This window comes from Procambarus clarkii, chromosome 78 (genome assembly GCF_040958095.1).
Source record: "Procambarus clarkii isolate CNS0578487 chromosome 78, FALCON_Pclarkii_2.0, whole genome shotgun sequence".
In the NCBI taxonomy this organism is placed as follows: domain Eukaryota; kingdom Metazoa; phylum Arthropoda; class Malacostraca; order Decapoda; family Cambaridae; genus Procambarus; species Procambarus clarkii.
Genome location: NC_091227.1, coordinates 4954321 through 4981701, shown reverse-complemented (window position 1 = coordinate 4981701; position 27381 = coordinate 4954321).

The following is a 27381-nucleotide window of genomic DNA, read 5'->3' as shown; positions in this document are numbered from 1 at the left end:
CTGGTAAAGATATATGTTTTAAGTACTAATATTGGGAAAGTGGGTAGTAAAGATACTGTGTGAGCTTGAAGCACAAGGTCAATTATGAGGTTAAAATTAGGTACTTTTTGGTTTTACTTTTGAATAAGTCATAGGTTGAACAAATTTTAATTGATTAGGGAGTGAGTTCCATAGACTGGGTCATTTTATTTGCATGGAGTGCTTGCACAGATTTTAGGGGCCTGACAGCTGAGTTCACTGACTCGGGGTTCGTAGTCCCAAGAATCCGGGTTCAATCCCCGTCGGAAGTGGAAACAAATGGGCAGAGTTTCTTTCACACTGATGCACCTGTTTGTTGTAATCCACAAGTTAGTAGGGATTATTTGCTAGAGAATCATTACTACAACTCTTAACGAATGAGGATTGGAAGTACATGTTAAGTATACAGACTATTGTTACACATCCAAGAAAGGTCAAGGGATTAAGACTGCAGCTGCTTAGCTAAACTAATAATTCCTGGAATTATTCGTTTGACTTTGAATTATTAGAAGACTCAGGCTTCTAGGAACGAGGTTACCGCTTCTAGGGATAAGGTTAATCGGATTATACCTTCCTTGAGAGGCAGGGTGAAATGTTTGAGGTGATGGCTGACTGAAGACAGTCTGGTTTTGGGAGTGGAACTGGCAAGTCCTCTGGATCTCAGTCTGTGGCAGCAACGAAGTGTAACAGACAGCTCTCCGGGAGCCTGATGTGATTTTGGTGACCAAGTTAAGTCTGCAGTATGTGAGTATTGAATGTAAGACTAACCGGGTGTGACGCGTTGTAGTAATCATTCAGTATTACGGACTTAGGCGGAAGTTACGAGTGCAGGTGGTGACCTACACTCATAAGGTCAAGTGGTATATGGGTATTGGGAGTTTATTTAACTAAATAGAGTATGTTAATATGTTATTTGTCAGAGTCTATTCTTTGTAATTAAATGACAAAACCCGACGGCCTTTAAATACCTTCCATATGTTCCCTCATTGTCTTCCTGTACAAACCTAATGGTACGCTTCAAGGGTCTGGTGTGTGTAGAAGTACACAGTGGTAGAAACGATTGCTGAGGCACGGTGTCATGTGTTCAGTAATCGCTGTGTTCGGAATGAACCGGAGTTCAGCATTACGACATATTTGGTGGCAGAGCAAACAGGTTTTGGAACACAGTGAGAAATGAAGGAAGTGAGTGTTACTGGTTTAGTTGGTGAGGGAATGTTCGGGAATTGGTAGATGTCGGGTTGTGTTGAGAACGGTTGTTACTAGATGGAGGACAGAAAAGTCAGGTGAGACCAGGCCAGAGGATTTAGTTAATTAAAGGGACTAGGCCATTGTGGGGCACATGTGGGGGTTTATTTCTTTCCAGATTCCCGCAACGAGAGACGGCTAAGATGCAAGTCTGGAACACTGAATCATCGTGATCCAAAACAGGTGCAGCGTTCGTAGAGCGAATTATACCGATTGGCGAGGAAAACTAGCACAGGTGAATGTGGGCCAGCGTGGGCTATGTTGCGGGCCAAGTGGGGGCCGAGTGGGCCGCACTATGGGGCTTGTTATATATATCGTTGGTATGGCGGTAATAGTGAGAAAACGTTGCTAAGGACAAATCCAGCGTGAAAACTGCGTAATATGAAGTAAATTAAATATCACGTAAAGTGTAAACCAAATATTTTAAAGATAATTAAATATTATGTAAAGATTTGAGCGATTTCCGGCGTTGTCAGACGTAGATACAGATAATAGGCGCAGTGAATTATGGACGCCTAGGCATAACGAGCGAAGCGTAATTTGCCGCCTGGGTTCGACGTCTATTGTACTGTGGAGAGGTCCATGGAGATTTTTTGTAGGTGCAGGTAGCATTATGGAGAGTGTTACCGTGGGACACGTGGAGCGTCTCGTGAGTGGGGGTGTGTGGGGTCGGGAGGTGGTGACGCAGTGTGAATTGGAGTTTGGATGCCGAGTGTAGTGCATGGTTGTGTATTGGCGTTTGTACGCCGGGGTGTGTAGTGTAATGCAGGTGTAGTGGCTTATTAAACGCCAGCGTAATGCATAGTATTTACTGTAGTGAAATGTGCATGTTTTGACTGTTGATATCATGGATATAGTATAGTGCATGACATTTTTTTATTTTTATAAAAGAAATATACAAAGTATAGCAAAATACACAATACAGAAACAGAAAGACGAATACAGGTACATAATAATACAGAACGACACCAGAACCTAGAAACGCCAGGTACCGAGGCAAACTACAAAGCAAACAAAAAATGGACATACAGTAATTACATGGACATGAAAAGACACAAGAAAAAACGTACCCAGATGAAACCAACATACACGCACACACACAACGCACACAACTACAGAAACAGCACAAAGCAAAAGCACAAGGCATACGAAATACAGTAACATACAAAAGACGCGCAAGGTGCAGGCACAGTAACAGACATACCCCAAGAAATAAACGGGTGAACAGCAATACACAGAGACGCACGCACAACAAACACACACACCAGAAAGAACATAATAGCATAAACAAAACAGTGTAAACTACCCACACAGGGTATAACTAAGAGTCGTTGCAATACCAGTACGGTATTCACTGAAAGTACATTAACTAATAGTCATCGCAAAGCAGTACGGTATTACTTTTTTTTCCGTGTTTAACAATTGATGCATAAGAATTATACAAGGTATAGCATAATACACAATACATAAACCAGGACAAATACAGGCACATAATAACACAAAACATCACCAGAACCTAGAAACGCCAGGTACGGAAGCAAACTACAAAACAAACACGAAAAATGGACATTACAACAAGTACATGGCCATGGAAAGACTGTACAGTGACACACACTCAATAAACACGCACACCATAAAGAACATAAGAGTGGAAACATAATAGTGGAAACAAAACAGCGTAAACAACCCACACAGGGCAAAAGCAAAGGCCTACGCAGGAGCCAGGAAAGCACACCTCACACACACACACACCAAACCAAACACACAACCACAGGAGCAACCACATACGGGCCACAACAACTGCACACACACACCCCGCCCAACCCACCTGAGGAGGCCCACCGGAGGACTGGGGACTGAAGACAAAAAACGCAGAAACCCCACCCACCCAACCCACAACCAACAACCGACCCATGACCACTCACCTAAAAGCATCCCCACGAACATACCCACCCATGAACCAACCGCAAAACTCGCGCGGAAAAGCATGCTGCACCCACCACTACGTAAACCGCAAACGGCCCCGCAAAAACCCTAAAACCCTAGCAACCCCATAACCTTCCCTCCGACCCACCCACACACAATACACAAAGTCAGCAACGAGAAGACACAATGTATTGCGCACCCGGCGCGATCCCTGCGGAAAAGACAAAAACAAAACCCTCAAAAGGCCATCTCGACACCCTGGCCCACAAACCTCGGCCAACACGTCTCTAAACCAAGCAAGCAATCCCCTTAACCGCGCACAAAAATAGAAAACATGCAACTGAGTCTCAGGGAGACCACAGTGCACACAGGCATCAGAGGCACGCAAACCTAGCATGAATAACCGCGCATTCGTCGCCAACGACAAATGCAATAAACGAAACAACAATTCCCGCTGCTGCGGCGCTAGAAACCGAGCTCCCAAAGCCGCCCACACCTCCCCCCAATCCCCACACGGGAACAAACCCTCCACCCGCGGCGGAACAGGACGAATTAAAACCCCATATACCGCTGTTATGATCTCAGCCTGCAGGAGAAACGAGTCTCCCTCCTTGAGAGTTATTCATCAAGCCTGACCTGATTAGAAAATCTAGCAAATATTGAGGTGATAACCCATACGTAAAATAGCTGGTTGGATATGATAAACAATTTGAGATTATGGGCAGTGAAGAAGAAAACAGATAAATGACTGGCTAGAAGATGTGGACATTTTGCTGGAGGCCTGAGGCTCGCTTCTGGAGGGGCTTTGACCGCACTTGAGTGCCAGACATCTCAGGGGAAAGCCGCGCTCCGTTGATCTCCTCTCAGAAAGGAACCCCTAGTGATATATCTCGAAGAGAAGAGAAGTGTGCAGACGTACCAGCTGTGGAATTGAGCTGGGAACGTTGTGGTCTCAAGTACTGGTCGACGAAGTGTTTATTAAACCGCCCAGAGGCATTATTGTGGGCGTGGCAGGGCCCTGACCAAGCTTCGTCAGAGGGAGGAGCGCCCTCGACTAGACAATCTGTGGTAAGCACGATATAAGCCAGCTCATAGTGATTGCTTGTAGTTGGTCGTGTGCCCAGGGACAGTAGCAATGTTTATTGATAAGTTAGACATGTTTTAATAAGGCAGAAGGCCTGAAATAAGAGAGTGGAGAGGGAGGAACACGGAGCGACATCCACCTCCTCTGAACGCTGGCAGGCAACTGAGGGAACCCGGCTCCTGACGGCGAAGGACCCTCCCAGTGTGACTCACACCCGCCAGGCGAGGTGGAGTATGGACCCGCCCAAAACGGGGGAGTCCACTCTCACTGTATGTAGAGGACAGATGAAGGTTTGAGGCAAACATATTGTGTGATTATTTTTGTTTATGTGTTAAAGGGGAAACATTTTTATTGGAGTGTCGATGGTTTGCAGGTTTGTCTTTGGGGAAGAAGTTGCTGAGAACTTCGAAGCCAGCACAGATGAAGTAGTTGATGAGACTCCAAGGTAGTGGAGGCGAGGACCTCGAGCTGTGAGGAGAAGCAGCGAAGAGGAGTGTCACGTGCTTCTGTAGAGGTGGTGAAGCACCATAGTTGCTCGAGGAAACTTCATGGTGTAGCAGCCAAGAGAGCTGTGGAGGACCCTAGCAGAAGGGTGAAGCACCGTAGTTGCTCAAGGAAACTTCATGATAGCAGCCTGGAGGAGCTGCAGAGGATCCTGGTAGTTAAACCCAGAAGAACCTGAAGATATCAGGGTAGATAACTTCCAGAGGTGGAAGGGAAGTTCTGGTGGATTACTTGTAGGGAGTTGATAGTGTTTGGTTGTCATTAGCGTGCAAGACGCAGTGAGAAGTGAGTGACTGTTTGCATTCTTATGTCAAGGAGTGTTTTATACTGAAGTTTAGAGTTACAGTCATAGGCTGGATTATCTACAGATGTACGTGTTCTAGGACAGATAGAGTGATCAATTGATCATTGTTGTGTATCAAGGAACATTTATACTGATATATGTCATTACATTCACATGCTGATTTTCTTTGTACACATTTATAGATACATAAATATATTTCTCTTGTTGATAGTGCAACAGTGTATGTAGACTTGATCAACTTGAGGAGGTTGATAGTATCAGGTGGTGAACCAGGAGATAGGATACCACTTGATAAGCTGATGATAGAGTTCTGATGGTGTTGGAGTGCAACCTTATTGTTATAGTATAGAGTATATGATTCATTATTATTATATGTGTGTATGTATTGTGTATGTGCTTTGTCCAGTAAATGTATTCCAATTTGCTGGTGTTTGCCCTTGTCCTAGTGAGGCTTCCCATGAAATAGTACAGAAGAAGAGAGAGTGAGAGAAAGAACCAAGAACCACTGGTGTGGACAGGGTAGAAGGTAATACTAATAAGTCAAAAGGGGATTGAGGAGATCATTTCACCTAAGGAGAGAGTGGGGAGTCACAGCGGCTCGAGTGGGTGTGTGCACGTGACAACGAGGCTAAGTGTTGGAGCCGCATCCCCTAAATGTGTGACGTTGAGCCCCTCTCCAAGAGCCAGAAACGCCAAGGGTGATCTCCTAGTGAGGTATAAGCACTCTACCGAGTTGTGGGTTGGGTTGTCCGTAAAGGAGGAACACGACGACAACACCACCACCAACCCAGTAGACTATAATAAATTTGGGGCCTGTGTCCGGGAGAGTGAACTGACACACCCACACCCTGTCCAAGAGTGGATTGGTACACCACTTGTTGAAATGGATACACTGTGTGACCGCAGGTGTATATTCTCTCTCTTGGGAAGACTCACAGGACAAAGATGGATAAGGTGCAAGCATTTGTGGAGTCAGGCAAGCCTGAGGACTTGGAAGGTTGCACGAGGGATCAATTGAAACAAATAGCAGAAAAATGTGGCATTAGGTTGAAAGCATCTAAAGTAGCTGGGATGAAGGATGAGATCCTGTGGCAGTTAAGAGCCAAAAGTGAAGCGGCAGAACAAAGAGCCCAGAAAGGACCTGAAAGTGGAAAGGACGACGATGGGCAGGATGAAGTGAGATCCCAGGGATCAAGCAGGAGCAGCAAGAGTAGCCGCAGTAGCAGGAGTAGCCGAAATAGGAGCTTGGAGAGATTCCAGTTAGAGCTCCAGATGCAGCAACAACGAGAGGACAAGGAGAGACAGTTCCAGCTGGAAAAGATGAAGTAAGAACGCCAGATGAAAAATGAAGCCGAGAGGGAAAAAGAGAAAACCAGGCTGGAAGTAGAGAGAGCAAGACTAGAGGTGGAGAAAGAAAAAGAGAAAACCAGAATAAGAGAACTGGAGTTGGAACAGGAGAAAGAAAAAGAAAAAGCCCAGGTCGAAAAAGAAAAAGCCCAGGTCGAAAAAGAAAGAGCCCAGGTCGAAAAAGAAAAAGAGAGAACAAAACAAATGCAGATAGAAGCGAATAGAACCTTGACTGAGCAAAGGATTGAACATGGGTTGCCAGAGAGCACCACCCAGGTATTACACTCACCAGATGTTAGGGTTAGGGAGAAGGACATTCCCTTGTTTGTTCCCGAAGAGGCGGAGAGATTCTTCGAGCATTTTGAAAAAGTTACCAGCATCAAGGAGTGGTCACAGGAGGAATGGGCCCAGCTGGTCCAGTTAAGATTGACCGGTGCAGCCAGGGAGGCATACACCCAATTGTCACTGGAAGAGTGCCAGGATTATGCCACAGTAAAGAGCAGCATATTGCGCTCGTTTCAGTTAACCCCAGAAGCTTATAGGAAGCGCTTCAGAGAGATGATCAAAGTTGGAGCGTGTACTTTTGCTGAGACAGCAAGGGATCTGGATAGACGATTCCAGAAGTGGATTGAGGCTGCTGGAGTTGGATCTTACACTGACCTGAAGCAACTGATGGTCATGGAGAAGTTCTTGGAGATGATGCATCCCGAAACAAAGTTCAAGATCCAAGAAGCAGGGATAAAGGAGGTGAAAGATGCCGCAGATAGGGCGGATATGATTACTGAAGCATATAAGAGCTTGAGGGAGAACAGAGTGAGAAGCGAGGCGAGATGCAGCAATGGCAGATCCAGTGGAGTCTGGGGAGGAAGAAATTATGAAAGACCCAGAGGAGTCTGGGGTGAGAAGAATTTTGATAAATGGACAGATAAAAGAAAGTACCCTAAAACTCAGAAGAGTAGGTCGCGCACTTCTTCTGAAAGTGAAGATGGAGGAGCTAAATGAGAAATTGATCGTTATCCAGGAAATCAAGAGTCCAGTACAGCCCCACTGAGTGCAGGTAGTGTGCCTGGCCCGAGGAACTCTCATGCGAGTGGACAAAGTCAGAGCCACTCTGGTACGTATAGGAGAGACTTTTCCCAAGTGAGGTGTTACAATTGTAACGGATTGGGTCACGTGATGCGAGACTGTCGGCAGGGCAAAAGAGTTGTGACCCTGGCCATGTGTGACCCCGGAAGTAAATATACTAATGTGTTCCGAGACAAACCACAGGTGAACTTAGTGAACGAGAGGTATAGGCCGTTCATGAGCAAAGGTTGGATCAGTATAGGAAGCCAACCTGAGGTAGAATTTGGTATCTTAAGGGATACCGGAGCTAATCAGAGCTTGATTGCGAGAAGCCTGATTGGGAATGATCGACGGTTAGCTGACAGTGGGAAGATGAAAGTATATGGGTTATTGTCTGAGAGTGACATGCCCGTATGCTCTGTCCAGCTAAGGTCGGAATATGTGTCGGCAGAGGTGATGTTGGGAGTGTGCCCCGACATACCTGTTTCAGGAGTCCAAGTGATCCTGGGGAATGACTTGTGCGGGACAAAGGTGTTGCCAAGAGTCATAGCGGAGACTGTGCTAGAGGAGTGCCCAGAAGGCACGGGTGGGACACCTGAGAGTGTGAACCTGACTGACATCCGAGGGGATGAGTCAGGAGACCGCCAAGCTATTGAAAACCCTGTCTCGGTAGTAAAGAAGGTAGAGGTGGCCGACAAGGAAGACACTGGAGAAGATGAGACAGTGTCGATTCAACCGGTAGAAGATATCGACGTAGATAGAGCGTGGCTGTTTGATGAAGGTCCAGCCCAGGAAAATGAAGTCTCGGTGAGGTCAAAAGTGAAGATGGCCCAGCCGAAGAAGAATCATGTGAAGAGAATGGACCTGAGTAGAGCCCAGACTGCTGAAATTAAGAGTCGGAAGGTGAATGCAACTGTGCTGAGTAGAAATGAGGAAGAATGTGGACATACCGAGGACGAGAGTAGAGCGTCAAGTGGTCCACGAGCACAGAGGCATATGGATAGTGGAGTTAAGTTGTTTGAGATGTCAGGAGTTGACATGCTTCACAGAAAACGTGGAGGAGGGATAGTGAAGAAGAGTAATAGCCGGGAAAATGAAAGAAGAAGAGACAGTATGTGTGGAGAGATGCTTACGAGCACACTAGGAGAGGTAAAGCGACATGTACGGTCGAGTGCTGTTGAGTGTAGTACTTGAAGAAACTTTTAGGGAACGAAGAAGAGATGAAGGAGAAGAAATGGAGTTGTATAGAGGTGAGAAGTGTGGGAAGAAGATGATGATACAAGCATGGAGGAGTAGAAGAAAGCCGAGGACTCGATGTAAGTCAAACAGGATGAGGTCTCGGATAAATGAGGAGACGAAAGGGAGGATCGTCGGTGAAGACGAGGGAGTGAAGTATCATGACAGGAGACTGAAGTATAATGGCAGTAGATGGAAGTGTGAAGACGACAGAGGAGGTACAGACAGTAGATGTCTGACTCTGGACGTGAAGAGAAGAAGACGAGGAAACGGAGGGTGGAAACAATAAGTAGAGTGGACCGATGGAGTGCAGGCGTCCAAGGAGGACAGCCTAGCCAAGAGGTGCCAGAGAAGTCGAATCGTTTGTTAGAAGATCATGTTTCTGGAGAGTTGTGAGCCGGATGTTGCAAGGTGCAACGAACTAATTGTAGACTCCTAAGGGAGTATATCGGTTGAAGAACGAGACAGTGAGGTGGCGGATGTATTATCCCGAGCTTTGCCACTGGAATAACTCTCAAAAATAAGGGGAGGGGAGTGTTATGATCTCAGCCTGCAGGAGAAACGAGTCTCCCTCCTTGAGAGTTATTCATCAAGCCTGACCTGATTAGAAAGTCTAGCAAATATTGAGGTGATAACCCATATGTAAAATAGCTGGTTGGATATGATAAACAATTTGAGATTATGGGCAGTGAAAAAGAAAACAGATAAATGACTGGCTAGAAGATGTGGACATTTTGATGGAGGCGTGAGGCTCGCTTCTGGAGGGGCTTTGACCTCACTTGAGTGCCAGACATCGCAGGGGAAAGCCGCGTTCCGTTCAGCTCCCGTCAGAAAGGAACCCCTAGTGATATATCTCGAAGAGAAGAGAAGTGTGCAGACGTACCAGCTGTGGAATCGAGCTGGGAACGTTGTGGTCTCAAGTCCTGGTCGACGAAGTGTTTATTAAACCGCCCAGAGGCCTTATTGTGGGCCGTGGCAGCGCCCTGACCAAGCTTCGTCAGAGGGAGGAGCGCCCTCGACTAGACAATCTGTGGTAAGCATGATATAAGCCAGTTCATAGTGATTGCTTGTAGTTGGTCGTGTGCCCAGCGACAGTAGCAATGTTTATTGATAAGTTAGACATGTTTTAATAAGGCAGAAGGCCTGAAATAAGAGAAAGGAAAGGGAGGAACACGGAGCAACATCTGCCTCCTCTGAGCGCTGACAGGCAACTGAGGGAGCCCGGCTCCTGACTGCGAAGGACCCTCCCAGTGTGACTCACACCCGCCAGGCGAGGTGGAGTATGGACTCGCCCAAAACGGGGGAGTCCACTCTCACTGTATGTAGAGGACAGATGGAGGTTTGAGGCAAACATATTGTGTGATTTTTTTTGTTTGTGTGTTAAAGGGGAAACATTTTTATTGGAGTGTCGATGGTTTGCAGGTTTGTCTTTGGGGAAGAAGTTGCTGAGAACTTTGAAGCCAGCACAGATGAAGTAGTGAAGACTCCAAGGTAGTGGAGGCGAGGACCTCGAGCTGTGAGGAGAAGCAGTGAAGAGGAGTGTCACGTGCTTCTGTAGAGGTGGTGAAGCACCATAGTTGCTCGAGGAAACTTCATGGTGTAGCAGCCAAGAGAGCTGTGGAGGACCCTAGCAGAAGGGTGAAGCACCGTAGTTGCTCAAGGAAACTTCATGATAGCAGCGTGGAGGAGCTGCAGAGGATCCTAGTAGTTAAACCCAGAAGAACCTGAAGATATCAGGGTAGTGAACTTCCAGAGGTGGAAGGGAAGTTCTGGTGGATTACTTGTAGGGAGTTGATAGTGTTTGGTTGTCATTAGCGTGCAAGACGCAGTGAGAAGTGAGTGACTGTTTGCATTCTTATGTCAAGGAGTGTTTTATACTGAAGTTTAGAGTTACAGTCATAGGCTGGATTATCTACAGATGTACGTGTTCTAGGACAGATAGAGTGATCAATTGATCATTGTTGTGTATCAAGGAACATTTATACTGATATATGTCATTACATTCACATGCTGATTTTCTTTGTACACATTTATAGATACATAAATATATTTCTCTTGTTGATAGTGCAACAGTGTATGTAGACTTGATCAACTTGAGGAGGTTGATAGTATCAGGTGGTGAACTAGGAGATAGGATACCACTTGATAAGCTGATGATAGAGTTCTGATGGTGTTGGAGTGCAACCTGATTGTTATAGTATAGAGTATATGATTCATTATTATTATATGTGTGTATGTATTGTGTATGTGCTTTGTCCAGTAAATGTATTCCAATTTGCTGGTGTTTGCCCTTGTCCTAGTGAGGCTTCCCATGAAATAGTACAGAAGAAGAGAGAGAGAGAGAAAGAACCAAGAACCACTGGTGTGGACAGGGTAGAAGGTAATACTAATAAGTCAAAAGGGGATTGAGGAGATCATTTCACCTAAGGAGAGAGTGGGGAGTCACAGCGGCTCGAGTGGGTGTGTGCACGTGACAACGAGGCTAAGTGTTGGAGCCGCATCCCCTAAATGTGTGACGTTGAGCCCCTCTCCAAGAGCCAGAAACGCCAAGGGTGATCTCCTAGTGAGGTATAAGCACTCTACCGAGTTGTGGGTTGGGTTGTCCGTAAAGGAGGAACATGACGACAACACCACCACCAACCCAGTAGACTATAATACCGCCTTAACCGATAAGGACAGAAAACCTGGACAACGGCAGACCTCCCGAAGAATGGCCACTGCCCAAGAGTAAACAGGAGGGTGCAGAAGGCCGCCTCCCGATAAACACCGAAATGCATCAAAAAGCTAAACCTAATAGAGCAATAATAAATACCCAAAGCATTGAGCCCCCCACCCAGCACTAACTCTTGACACAACGAGACCCAGAACAACGCCCGAGCCCTAGGAAACACATCAGGAATACCCACCCCACCCTCTTGTACAGCCAACACCAGCGTCAACCGACGAACCGGGTGGTAACGACCACACCACACATACCGATAGACCTGGCGCACCGAGCAGGTCGTACAGGAAAAAATCACTCCAAAATCCATTAACGCAAACCCGATTACACTATTGAGTGTACAACATGCGCACCCAACGAACAAACATAGGCAGAAACTCCAGCCGCTCCAACACAAGAAACAGAAAAGCGAGCAACACACGGTCGAACGCCTTCGACCAATCCAAACAAAGCATCGCCGCTGATGAGCGAGACCCTGACACGTACAGGAGCACATCGCGAAACAAAGCATTGCATTGCAACAAAGACCGACCCGGAATGCCATAAAACTGCTCCACAGAGACAACAGACGCCACAATACTGCGACACCGACCAGCCAAGACCTTAGACAGGACCTTGTAGTCCACATTCAACAAAGAAATGGGCCTCCAGTTCGAGAAGAATCGCAAATCGCCCGGCTTCGGGAGGAGCCGCACAATCCCCACGCACTGAGACATAGGCAGAAGGCACCCCCGAAGACAAGTACAGACCACCTCCAAAGGAACATCCCCCAACACATCCCAAAAGGTGACATAGAACTCAACAGGAAGACCATCCGAACCCGGCACTTTCCCGGAACGAACGGACCACCGCAAATAGCTCCGCCGAGGAAACCTCTTCCACCAGACCAGCACAATCTGCAACGGACAACCCAGGCACTCACCGACCCAAGAAGTCCTCCGCAAGCTCGGCGTCCCCAGCCACCTCTGCATAGAGTGCAGCCAACTCCTGCCGAACATAATGCAACGCACCACCCGTATCTGAAACAACAGAACCATCCGGTCGTTGCAGGGCCGTAAAAAGAACAGAGTCTTGCGCAGCCCGTACCTTCCCAAGAAGAAACGGAGAGATTCGTTCCCCGTCCACACGTTCACTCACACGAGCACGCACACGAACACCCTCCGCCCACTCAATCCGCAATCCACAAATATGCGCCTTACAATCCACAATCTCGTCAAAACAATCAGCCCCAGCATTGTACCGCACATACAACCTCGAAAGCTCCGCCTGTAACAACCACAGCAAACCAAAGCGCCCAGCAGCCTCGCGTTTAGCCACCACGCAAAAGAACAAACGACACTGCACCTTACACCAATCCCACCACTCCAAGATAAACGGGAACGCACACTGCCGGGCCCGAACCCCGACCCACCAACCCCGAAACTGACGACAAACCCGCGGACAACGCAACAACCCACAGTTTAACTTCCACCACCCTGCTCCAACCCGCACCTGACTGGGCACACCAATCCGGACCACCACAAAACTATGATCTGAGAACGCAACCAGGACAGTGCGGAAATCAAACACCGTACATTCCCCTCCAGTGACATACACCCTATCCAGCCGCGAACGCACACCCAAGTGCAGCAAACGTAAATGACAACTCGCCCCCAATGAGCACAGCAGCGTCCCGGAAACTGCAGGAACGCACCACCTCCAGCAGCGCACTCGAAACATTCTGTGGACGAGCGCTACAACAATCCCGCGCACTCGTCACACAATTAAAATCCCCCCAAAAAATCACGCCCCGCATATCATGGTGCAAAAAAGGGAGAAGCCCCACCCTAAAAAACTCCTCCCGCTCCCGACGGCGCGCCGCCCCCGAGGGGGCGTACACCATCATGAACGGAATGACGACCCCCAAAAACTCCACCCTCACAAATAACACCCGCCCATCCTCGTCCATTTCCGTGTGAAGCACGGAGAAGGAAGCCCTCTGAGAAAACAACATAAGGGTCCCCCGAAAGGCGTCCTCGGCGGGTTGAGCACCACATGAAAATGCACACTCAAACACTGCAACACAGACACATCATGAACATTATGCTCTTGAATAAGAGCCACATCCACATGTTGCTCCCGCAGAACATCCAACAGGCCCAACCGGACCCCAAGAGCTTTCAAACCCCAAACATTCAAGGACGCACATACAAAAGAGGGCGCCATCGGGACAACCTCAGGACACCCCCAGCCCGTTGCGACCCACTGGCCGCACATCAACCTGGACCCCAGGGCAGGCACAGCGATTGACATCAGGCGCCGCATCGAGCTCCATGGAGGAGCCCTCCACCAAAGCCTCAGGGCCCCCGCCAACCGGAACAGGAGGCGAAGTCCCCCGACTCCCATCCTTAGATAATATGACCACCAGGGGCAATCACCCACCGAAGGGGAGCCACTGGCAGGGGACACAACTTCCACCACGGAGGACACCACAGAAGACGACACGGCGACGTCCACATCCTCATCCTCCATTGCATCACGGTCCTCCACCCACGACCGACGAGGTCACTCAGCCAGAGCTGAACGACGGCGCTTAACATGAAGCTGCTGATCGTCGGAACTATGACCCCCAGCAAGGGGCGCCCCAGAAAAACCTGTCGCGGGCGGTCCCAAAACCGAGGTAGCACGCCCATGCAGAACAGAAGCCTCCACAGCACGGGGCAAAAGTCCACCACCACACCTGGAGACGGAAGCCGGAGGAAGAGCAGGCCCAGCAGGCGGGAGAGCACACTCCAGCACACAGGGGACAACCAACCCGGACGACATGGCAGGCGCAGGTGAAGACAGACCAGAAGGTGAGGAGACCACTGAAGGCAACGAGGGAGTCGATGCAGGGACAGAGAGCGGGAAAGAGGTGGAGGGCAGGGGAGAGGGCACACTCAACACAACCCCGGCAGCCTCGGGAAGCAGACAACCGGCGGCAGGGGAGGCAGGCACCATCCCAACAGCAGCATCCAAGGACTGCACGGAAGCAACCGGCCGCGGATGCATCTTCGCAACCACCGAATGGAGAGCACCCGAGGCAAGAGCCCCCAGGCCCACAGAGCACACCGGTGGGTCAGACTTACCAGGGCCAGACCAAGCAGAGCCAGAGGGAGCACCCGCCGAAACCATCGCTGGAACAACACCAGGCACTGGGTCAGAGCAGCAGGCGCCGAGGAAGCTCCACTCTCATCCAAGCAGGGGAAGTCACTCTCCAAAAAAAACCGAGGGAGCTTCAGCACGAGGAGCGTCACATCCGGCCCCCATATGGCCCTCAGCACCACACCAGAAACAGGTCCGGGTCTGACCCTGATAAAAGACCCGAAGCGAGAGCCCACGATACAATAGCCTGGACGGAATAGGCGATGTAACCCGCATAACAAGCGTACGAGAGCCCGTACGGAGCCCGCTCAGCCGGCCTGCACTCAAAGTGTTGAAACGGTGAACCACTACCGTGCCATACCGTGCAAACACCGCCCTCAGCTCGTCTGTGGGGAAGGTCACCGGCACGCCATGAACGCTCACAAATTGCCCCCCCCCCCCCCGGGGATCCGAAACATCTACAGACACAGCCGAGGTAGAGATGGGAACCGCCCGGCCAGCCCAGAGAGCCACAAACTCCCGGTTCAATGGACCCGAGAGGAAGGATACCGCCACCCGAGTAGGAGGGAGCTTTTCCAGCCCCAACAAATCCTTAACGTCCAGCTTGAGCTCATCGACGACTGCAAGTTCCACTAGCTGCCAGTCCACAGCCCTAGAAAAATCGAGGCACGCCGTGTCAACCCGCCGAACGCGGGAGACACCACCAACAACCAAATTGCCAGCCAGGTCCACCGGCAAGCGGGCGCACTGCACCACAACCCACACCCGCCTCCACGCAACACCAGGCGACAACTGGCAAATCAGGGGGGGGGGCACGTCCAGACCCCCCTGGTGGTCGACGTTGTGTTGATGGCGTTGGGGACGCCGTGTGTTGTGTTGATGACGTTGGGGACGCCGTGTGCTGTGTTGATGGCGTTGGGGACGCCGGGTGTTGTGTTGATGGCGTTGGGGACGCCGTGTGTTGTGTTGAGGGCGTTGGGGACGCTGTGTGTTGTGTTGATGGCGTTGGAGACGCCGAGTGTTGATGGCGTTGAGGAAGCAATTGGGTGGTGTAGTCTAGTGGCGTTTGGACGCCTGGTATGGAGTGTGGTGTTGTGGAGTATATGGTGGCGCAGGGGCGCAAGGTAGTGGTCGGTAAGGTGAGTATCGGCGAAGCAAGGTCGGTGCGTTATGACGCAGGAAGTGGTTGGGGGGGATGTGTGGCGTTATAATGAGGTCATCAGTAGTTGGGATGACCAGAGGTGATGGTGTGTCGGAGTGGGTAAGTCTTATGGATAAGATGAAATGTGGATAATTGCAGGAGTTGGTGGCTGCAGTAGGCGAGCCAAGTCGATATATCTACCAAGACACATAAAAGACTAATAAAATTTCAATATTTTCATTAAAATTTTCTTTAATTAAGTCGGAGTGGGTAAGTCTTATGGATAAGATTACAAGGTAGAATTTAAAAATTTCAGGTGTTGGTGGTTGCAGTGAGCGACCCAAGTAGATATACTAATTTCTCATTAATTAAGTTGCTACAAGAATCTCGCTTGAGGCGAGCCAGTGGCAGTACGATGCTTTAGTGACATAAGTTGGAAATTATTTTTAATGAGTTATTTATTGTGATAATACATGTGTATGTATATATATATATTACCTTATTGGCACCATTACTGAGTGTTAGGCTTGAGAAGGTCCCCCGGGATCATGTCACAGAGCTTCAGGTAGAGTAGAAGGGAAGCCATGACGCTAAACTCAGTAACTCTAGAAAAAAAGGGGGGAGGAAGTGAAACCAACGTGACATTATAGGCGAAATTCGCCCCCTGACATGAATGCAGGGATTAGGGTCAGCTGCAATGGCTTTGTAGCTGCACTCAGGCTATATACGGGGAGAGAGTAAGGAGCCGAGGGGATGTCATGTACTCATTGGATCGAGCCAGAGGGCTCCGAGGGAATATTTTGCAGATACTGCGGTCGGGAAGGTGTGAATACAGGTGGACACACTCTGGGCAGATGGGTCTAGAGTAATGTGCTACAGCTGTGGTGAGCACAGCGAGGAAAGATGACCAGAGTTCTGTGAGGTATCTACAGCGTTCTGGGGTTGGTGCCCTGGAACGAGACGGCAGCATGGACCCGAGGGGACATGACCCTGGGGAAGGAATCTCCGTTGCTATGGATGCCAGGATCACATTAGCTCAGAGCAGCGATGGGACATTGACAGCAATCACCAGGCTGGGACAGCCTGTGTTTTGTCTGGGTCATGGAGGATCTATGACCTGGCAACCATGGGAGACGAAGACAAGAGAAGTGATGCGACCATTTGTGGATGAGGCCAGTGAAACATTGTGTGATCATTGTAAGCCCTTACGTGAACAGTACAGGGCAAGATGTTAAATTGTTATTAACTTGTTACTAAGGATGAAGAACCTTAGATATATATGTGTTGTGTACATATTAATGACTAGTGTCCTTTCTGTTTAAGTGCCAGCATTCTGGTCCATGTAATTATATGATTATGTATGTATTATATGTCAGCAGTTTAGGTATATGTGTGCATTGTGAGGGATGGAAAAAAAGTATTACAGACTATTTTACCTATACTATGATGTGAATTTAATGTATATGTTGTAGTGGTGTGAGTCATGTCGGGGGAAATTTTAAATTACTTCATCGTGTTCATGATGAACTTATTGGAGGAATTTTTAGTTGTACATATGTGGTGGGTGCATCCTCCAGGTCCTTGCTCCAATGGAACCATTGCAATGATGCATATGGGGACATATGCGTGTTTAAGGAGGGGGAGTGGTGTTGTAATTCACAAGTTGGTAGGGATTATTAGCTAGAGGATCATTACTACAATACTTAACGAATGAGGATTGAAGTACATGTTAAGTATACACACTATTGTCACACATCCAAGAAAGGTCAAGGGATTAAGACCGCAGCTGCTTAGCCAAACTAATAATTCCTGGAATTATTAGTTTGACTTTGAATTATTAGAAGACTCAGGCTTCTAAGAACAAGGTTACCGCTTCTAGGGATAAGGTTAATCGGATTATACCTTCCTTGAGAGGCGGAGTGAAATGTTTGAGGTCAAGGCTGGCTGAAGACAGTCTGGTTGTGGGAGTGGAACTGGCAAGTCCTCTGGATCTCGTCTGTGGCAGCAATGAAGTGTAGCAAACAGCTATGCGGGAGCCTGATGTGATCTTAGTGACCAAGTTATGTCTGCAGTATGTGAGTATTGAATGTAAGAGTAACCGGGTGTGATGCATTGTAGTAATCATTCAGTATTAGGGACTTAGGCGAAGTTAAGAGTGCAGGTGGTGACCTACACTCGTAAGGTCAAGTGGTATATGGGTATTGGGAGTTTATTTAACAAAATAGAGTATGCTAATATGTTATTTGTCAGAGTCTATTTTTGTAATTAAATGACAACACCCGACGGCCTTTAAATACCTTCCATATGTTTCCTCATTGTGTTCCTGAACAAACCTAGTGGTACGCCTCAAGAGTCTGGTGTGTGTAGAAGTACACAGTGGTAGAAACGATTGCTGAGGCAAGGTGTTATGTGTTGTGTAATCGCTGTGTTCGGAATGAACTGCGGCTCAGCGTTACATGTTCACCTAGCAGTAAATAGGTACCTGGGAGCTAGACAACTGCTACAGGTGCTTCCTGGGGATGTGTTAGTGCGAAAATTAGGATTAAGGACTTGCCCGAAATGATATGCGTGCTAATGGCTGAACAAGAATGTAAGAACTCTAGTATATATAAATAAAAAAAAATCTAATTTAGTTTGACTTTGGGGATATCATAGATATATTTATTTCTGGTGTGGTGCTCATAGGTTCTATTACTCTTATAAATGAAAACTTTCAGATCGAGATAAGCACTTAGGCACAAGGTTTTGTACATGTAAATAGCACATGAGAATTTGTGGAGTGAATGTTTAACATGTTAGATGACTTAAACAGAGGGGCTGAGTCTTGTCTGAAGACATAGTTTGTAATAGTTCAGGTAGCAGATTTCTGCTTAGTGATAATGGACTTTGCTTTACTTAAAAACAAAAGACTTGTACAGCCAGGTGTGTGGCTTCTTGGCTTCATTTTTATTAATTAATGTTACATATTAGGCATTTAACTCTAATAATTATTATTATATACAAGTATAACTATCACATAAAAAAAGTAATAGGAGTTTACCAATAAACTGGCCATAGTCTTGTGTTTTGGGCGTTCGATCATGTTTGTGGGCATTCAGACGTATAGTGTTTACACTGGCATGCCACGTTCTTATTAAGTCCTGATTATGTCTATCACATCACTAAACGTCATTTAATAACTATATGCATGTTAAGTCCAAGATTTTAACTGTAAACATCATTATATTGTGGTTTTAATACTAAGAAAGTATATGTATACGAAACATACAAATTTGTTGGTACTGTGTACCGTGTTTTGAGGCCACTGTTACAGTCGTCAGTAAGTGGGGGTCACTTAGCTACTGTGTACCGTGTTCTGAGGCCACTATCACAGTTGTCAGTAGATGGGGTCACTTACTGTCTCTTGTCACTTGAAAATGACTGCTACTATCTAAGATAATAGTAGCAGTCATTTACAACCCTCCATTAAATGTCTGAAGTCACAGACAAGAGCGTGATAAAAACAACATGGTAACCATTAATATAATAGAGAGAGCAGCTTCAGTTGCCTGCAGGAATGGATCTAGACTCTTAATCATGGGAGACCTCAACCATGGAAAAATAGACTGGGAGAATGGGGAACCACTTGGAGGTGCAGATACATGGAGAAGTAAACTCTTGGAAGTGACAACAAGATACTTTCTTAGCCAACATGTCAAAGGATCCACAGGAATGAGAGGCAACAACGAGCCAGCTAGAATCGACCTGAAATTCATCTTGAAATAGTCAGACATAAGGGAAGTCAAATTTGAAGCCCCATAGGAATGTGTGACCACAGCATATTGACATTTCAATATCTGGTGGAGGTTGGGATAGCCTATCCAAGGTAGGGATCGGAAAGGAAGAAGCCAAGTTTCCGAAGAGGAAAGTATGACGAGATGAGGGGCTTCCTAATGGGGTCGCCATGGGTTCTCCCCTAAGTGTCCTGTTTGCGAACTTCTACATGGGTACCATCGAGCAAAAAGTCTTAGTCGACATGAAATTGAAACCGGCCATATACTGCAGGTATGTTGACAACATTTTTACACAGGTACCTGATGTCAGACATCTGCAGGAGTTGAAGGAGGCATTTGAGCAGAATTCTGTGTTGCGTTTCACTTACGAGATGGAGAAGGATGGGAAGCTGCCCTTTCTAGATGTACCAGTCATGGAAAGGAGCGGAGGTTTCCACACTGCAGTCTACACTAAGGAAACAAACATAGGAATGTGCCCAAATGCCAACAGTGACTGCCCAGACCGGTACAAGAGGAGTGTTGTTAACACTTAGGTCGACCGTGCTCTCAGCCACAGCTCAGGATGGAAGCAAGTCGACGAAGAACTCTGCAGGGTAAGGCAGGTCCTAGTCAACAACTGCTTCTCCAATGGTTTCGTTGAAGACATCACAAGAAGGAAAGTGAAACGCCATGCAACCTCTGAAGAGACAACTAACACAACACCTATACCCCCTATTAGACTATTTTACAGGAACTTCTTTTCCACAGCTCATAAAACGGAGGAAAGGGCCCTGAAAGATATTGTTAATAGAAACGTTATCCCTACAGACAAAAATCAGAAGATACAACTGACGATTTACTATAAAACCAAAAAAACGGCCAGCCGACTCATGAGAAACTCTCCAGACACAAAGCAGAACGCTTTAAAAGAGACCAACGTCGTCTATGCCTTCAAATGCCCTCTTGGGGACTGTAAGCCTCAAAAAACTCAGTATATAGGCAAGACAACAACATCTCTTTCCAGGCGATTAACGATGCATAAGCAACAGGGCTCCATTAAGGAACATATAATCTCTTCCCACAAACAAACCATCACCAGAGAAATCTTAGCAAACAACACAGAAATCATCGACAGATACAGCGATAGCAGGCGGCTTGACATCTGCCAGGCACTACACATCAAGAAGTCAACACCAGCAATCAACGGCCAATTAATGCACAACTATATTCTACCCACTTTAAGACTCCGCTCCAATATAGAAGCATCAAGAAATACGGGCCAATAGGCCCTCGGCAATTACTTCCTTTCTTACCTTCAATACCCATTGTTTCGTGTTCTATCCTGTGTTGAAAGTTTTTGTTCACCTCATCCAAACCTGTTGTAACATACCACCTCACCCAAAATGCGGGTATAAAATGAAAAATGAAAGCTGTCTAAATTATAGCATAGTAAGAACTCTGTTTAGTGTTTGCAGGTAATAGTTGTGTGTGTGTAAACTAAAGTCTTTGAAAATGTAATAAGTTATTATGAAACGCGTTCAAGTGTCGCGTCAGACTATAAATAAAAAGGAATTTTGGAGAATTGATTTTTCAATTACCTTCAACAGTGAAAAGAAACATAAGATAGATCGAGAAAATTCGTGTTAGATTTATTAATCTTACTTTTTCAGTCATATTTAACATTTAAAAACAAATTGACCTCATGCATAATGAAATGGGTAGATTTATCATTTCATATTAAAAAAATTAGAGAAAATATATTAATTCAGGAAAACTTGCCTTATTAGGCAAATCGGGCCTTGCATAGTAGGCCGAGAACGACGTTCTGGCTACTAGGTACGACATATATATATATATATATATATATATATATATATATATATATATATATATATATATATATATATATATATATATATATATATATATATATTTATATATATATATATATATATATATATATATATATATATATATATATATATATATATATATATATATATATATGTCGTACCTAGTAGCCAGAACTCACTTTTTGGCCTACTATTCAAGGCCCGATTTGCCTAATAAGCCAAGTTTTCCTGAATTAATATATTTTTTCTAATTTTTTTCTTATGAAATGAAAAAGCTACCCATTTCATTATGTATGAGGTCAATTTTTTTTATTGGAGTTAAAATTAACGCAGATATATGACCGAACCTAACCAACCCTACCTAACCTAACCTAACCTATCTTTATAGGTTAGGTTAGGTTAGGTTGCCGGAAAAGTTAGGTTAGGTTAGGTTAGGTAGGTTAGGTAGTCGAAAAAGCATTAATTCATGAAAACTTGGCTTATTAGGCAAATCGGGCCTTGCATAGTAGGCTGAGAAGTGTGTTCTGGCTACTAGGTACGACATATATATATATGTCGTACCTAATAGCCAGAACGCACTTCTCAGCCTACTATTCAAGGCCCGATTTGCCTAATAAGCCAAGTTTTCATGAATTAATGTTTTTTCGTCTACCTAACCTAACCTAACCTAGCTTTTTTTGGCTACCTAACCTAACCTTACCTATAAATATAGGTTAGGTTAGGTTAGGTAGGGTTGGTTAGGTTCGGTCATATATCTACGTTAATTTTAACTCCAATAAAAAAAAATTGACCTCATACATAGAGAAAAGGGTTGCTTTATCATTTCATAAGAAAAAAATTATAGTAAATATATTAATTCAGGAAAACTTGGCTTATTAGGCAAATCGGGCCTTGAATAGTAGGCTGAGAAGTGAGTTCTGGCTACTAGGTACGACATATATATATATATATATATATATATATGTCGTACCTAGTAGCCAGAACGCACTTCTCAGCCTAATATGCAAGGCCCGATTTGCCTAATAAGCCAAGTTTTCCTGAATTAATATATTTTCTCTAATTGTTTTCTTATGAAATGATAAAGCTACCCATTTTATTATGTATGAGGTCAATTTTTTTGTACTGGAGTTAAAATAATGTAGATATATGACCGAACCTAACCAATCCTACCTAACCTAACCTAACCTATCTTTATAGGTTAGGTTATGTTAGGTAGCCGAAAAAGTTAGGGTAGGTTAGGTTAGGTAGGTTAGGTAGTCGAAAAAATATTAATTCATGAAAACTTGCCTTATTAGGCAAATCGGGCCTTGCATAGTAGGCTGAGAAGTGCGTTCTGGCTACTAGGTACGACATATATATATATATATATATATATATATATATATATATATATATATATATATATATATATATATATATATATATATATATATATATATGTCGTACCTAGTAGCCAGAACGCACTTCTCAGCCTACTATGCAAGGCCCGATTTGCCTAATAAACCAAGTTTTCCTGAATTAATATATTTTCTCTAATTTTATTCTTATGAAATGATAAAGCTACCCATTTCATTATGTATTAGGTCGACTTTTTTTATTGGAGTTAAAATTAACGTAGATATATGACCGAACCTAACCAACCCTACCTAACCTAACCTAACCTACCTTTATAGGTTAGGTTAGGTTAGGTAGCCAAAAAAGTTAGGTTAGGTTCGGTTAGGTAGGTTAGGTAGTCGAAAAACAATTAATACATGAAAATTTGGCTTATTAGGCAAATCGGGCCTTGCATAGTAGGCTGACAAGTGCGTTCTGGCTACTAGGTACGACATATATATATATATATATATATATATATATATATATATATATATATATATATATATATATATATATATATATATATATATGTCGTACCTAGTAGCCAGAACGCACTTCTCGGCCTACTATTCAAGGCCCGATTTGCCTAATAAGGCAAGATTTCCTGAATTAATATATTTTCTCTAATTTTTTTTTTATGAAATGATAAAGCTACCCATTTCATTATGTATGAGGTCAATTTTTTTTATTAGAGTTAAAATTAACGTAGATATATGACCTAACCTAACCAATCCTACCTAACCTAACCTAACCTATCTTTATAGGTTAGGTTAGGTTAGGTAGCGGAAAAAGTTAGGTTAGGTTAGGTTAGGTAGGTTAGGTAGTCGAAAAAATATTAATTCATGAAAACTTGCCTTATTAGGCAAATCGGGCCTTGCATAGTAGGCTGAGAAGTGCGTTCTGGCTACTAGGTACGACATATATATATATATATATATATATATATATATATATATATATATATATATATATATATATATATATATATATATATATATATATATATATATATATATATATATATATATATATATTTATATATGTCGTACCTAGTAGCCAGAACGCACTTCTCAGCCTACTATGCAAGGCCCGATTTGCCTATAAAACCAAGTTTTCCTGAATTAATATATTTTCTCTAATTTTATTCTTATGAAATGATAAAGCTACCCATTTCATTATGTATTAGGTCGACTTTTTTTATTGGAGTTAAAATTAACGTAGATATATGACCGAACCTAACCAACCCTACCTAACCTAACCTAACCTACCTTTATAGGTTAGGTTAGGTTAGGTAGCCAAAAAAGTTAGGTTAGGTTCGGTTAGGTAGGTTAGGTAGTCGAAAAACAATTAATACATGAAAATTTGGCTTATTAGGCAAATCGGGCCTTGCATAGTAGGCTGACAAGTGCGTTCTGGCTACTTGGTACGACATATATATATATATATATATATATATATATATATATATATATATATATATATATATATATATATATATATATATATATATATATATGTCGTACCTAGTAGCCAGAACGCACTTCTCGGCCTACTATTCAAGGCCCGATTTGCCTAATAAGCCAAGTTTTCCTGAATTAATATATTTTCTCTAATTTTTTTTTATGAAATGATAAAGCTACCCATTTCATTATGTATGAGGTCAATTTTTTTTATTAGAGTTAAAATTAACGTAGATATATGACCTAACCTAACCAACCCTACCTAACCTAACCTAACCTATCTTTATAGGTTAGGTTAGGTTAGGTAGCGGAAAAAGTTAGGTTAGGTTAGGTTAGGTAGGATAGGTTGCCGAAAAACAGTTAATTCATGAAAACTTGGCTTATTAGGCAAATCAGGCCTTGCATAGTAGGCTGAGAAGTGCGTTCTGGCTACTAGGTACGACATATATATATATATATATATATATATATATATATATATATATATATATATATATATACCTACCTAACCTAACCTAACCTAACTTTTTAAGCTACCTAACCTAACCTAACCTATAAAGGTAGGTTAGGTTAGGTTAGGTAGGGTTGGTTAGGTTTGGTCATATATCTACGTTTATTTGAACTCCAATAAAAAAAATTCACCTCATACAAAATGAAATGGGTAGATTTATCATTTCATAAGAAAAAAAATTAGAGAAAATATATTATTTCAGGAAAACTTGGCTTATTAGGCAAATCAGGCCTTGCATAGTAGGCCGATAAGTGCGTTCTGGCTACTAGGTACGACATATATATATATATATATATATATATATATATATATATATATATATATATATATATATATATATATATATATATATATATATATATATATATATATGTCGTACCTAGTAGCCAGAACGCACTTCTCAGCCTACTTTGCAAGGCCTGATTTGCCTAATAAGCCAAGTTTTCCTGAATTAATATATTTTCTCAAATTTTTTTCTTATGAAATGATAAAGCTACCCATTTCATTATGTATGAGGTCAATTTTTTTTTATTGGAGTTAATATTAACGTAGATATATGACCAAACCTAACCAACCCTACCTAACCTAACCTAACCTATCTTTTTAGGTTAGGTTCGGTTAGGTAACCGAAAAAGTTAGGTTAGGTTAGGTTAGGTAGGTTAGGTAGTCGAAAAACAATTAATTCATGAAAACTTGGCTTATTAGGCAAATTGGGCCTTGCATAGTAGGCTGAGAAGTGCGTTCTGGCTACTAGGTACGACATATATATATATATATATATATATATATATATATATATATATATATATATATATATATATATATATATATATATATATATATATATATATGTCGTACCTAATAGCCAGAACGCACTTCTCAGCCTACTATGCAAGGCCCGATTTGCCTAATAAGCCAAGTTTTCCTGAATTAATATATTTTCTCTAATTTTTTTCTTATGAAATGATAAAGCTACCCATTTCATTATGTATGAGGTTAATTTTTTTTTTATTGGAGTTAAAATTGATGTAGATATATGACCGAACCTAACGAACCCTACCTAACCTAACCTAACCTATCTTTATAGGTTAGGTTAGGTTAGGTAGCCGAAAAAGTTAGGTTAGGTTAGGTTAGGTAGGTTAGGTAGTCGAAAAACAATTAATTCTTGAAAACTTGGCTTAATAGGCAAATCGGGCCTTGCATAGTAGGCTGAAAAGTGAGTTCTGGCTATTAGGTACGACATATATACATATACATATATGTCGTACCTAGTAGCCAGAACACACTTCTCAGCCTACTATGCAAGGCCCGATTTGCCTAATAAGCCAAGTTTTCATGAATTAATTGTTTTTCGACTACCTAACCTACCTAACCTAACCTAACCTATCTTTTTCAGCTATCTAACCTAACCTAATCAATAAAGATAGGTTAGGTTAGGTTAGGTAGGGTTGGTTAGGTTCGATCATATATCTACATTAATTTTAACTCCAATAAAAAAAAATTGACCTCATACAGAATGAAATGGGTAGCTTTATCATTTCATAAGAAAAAAATTAGAGAAAATATATTAATTCAGGAAAACTTGGCTTATTAGGCAAATCAGGCCTTGCATATTTGGCTGAGAAGTGCGTTCTGGCTACTAGGTACGACATATATATATATATATATTTATATATATATTTATATATATATTTATATATATATATATATATATATATATATATATATATATATATATATATATATATAAATATATTAATTCAGGAAAACTTGGCTTATTAGGCAAATCAGGCCTTGCATATTTGGCTGAGAAGTGCGTTCTGGCTACTAGGTACGACATATATATATATATATATTTATATATATATTTATATATATATTTATATATATATATATATATATATATATATATATATATATATATATATATATATATATATATATATATATATATATATATATACCTCATACATAATGAAATGGGTAGCCTCATACATAATGAAATGGGTAGCTTTATCATTTCATATTAAAAAAATTAGAGAAAATATATTAATTCATGAAAACTTGGCTTATTAGGCAAATCGGTCCTTGCATAGTAGGCTGAGAAGTGCGTTCTGGCTACTAGGTACGACATAAATATATATATATATATATATATATATATATATATATATATATATATATATATATATATATATATATATATATATATATATATATATATATTAGTATATTTTGGTAGCAGTCTTTCCTGTAGACATATATTATTAAATATGACCGAAAAAGTAAGATTAATAATTCTAACACGAATTTTCTCAATCTTTCGTACATTTCGTTTCACTGTTGGAGGTAAATCAAAAATCAATTCTCCAAAATTAATTTTTATTTCTAGTCTGACGCGACACGAGCGCGTTTCGTAAAACGTATTACATTTTCAAAGACTTTAGTTCACAAATACACAACTGAATAGAACTTACGCATCTCCGATTTTATATCTACATTTGAGTGAGGTGGAAGGGGTGATGTGGCATTAACACAAGACAGAACAAGATGTGGTATTAATAGGGTATTAATTTCATCAACACAAGACAGAACAAGAGTATTAATAGGGTATTAATTTTATCAACACAAGACAGAACACGAAACAATGGATATTGAATAGAAGTGTTTGTAGAAAGCCTATTGGTCCATATTTCTTGATGCTTCTATATTG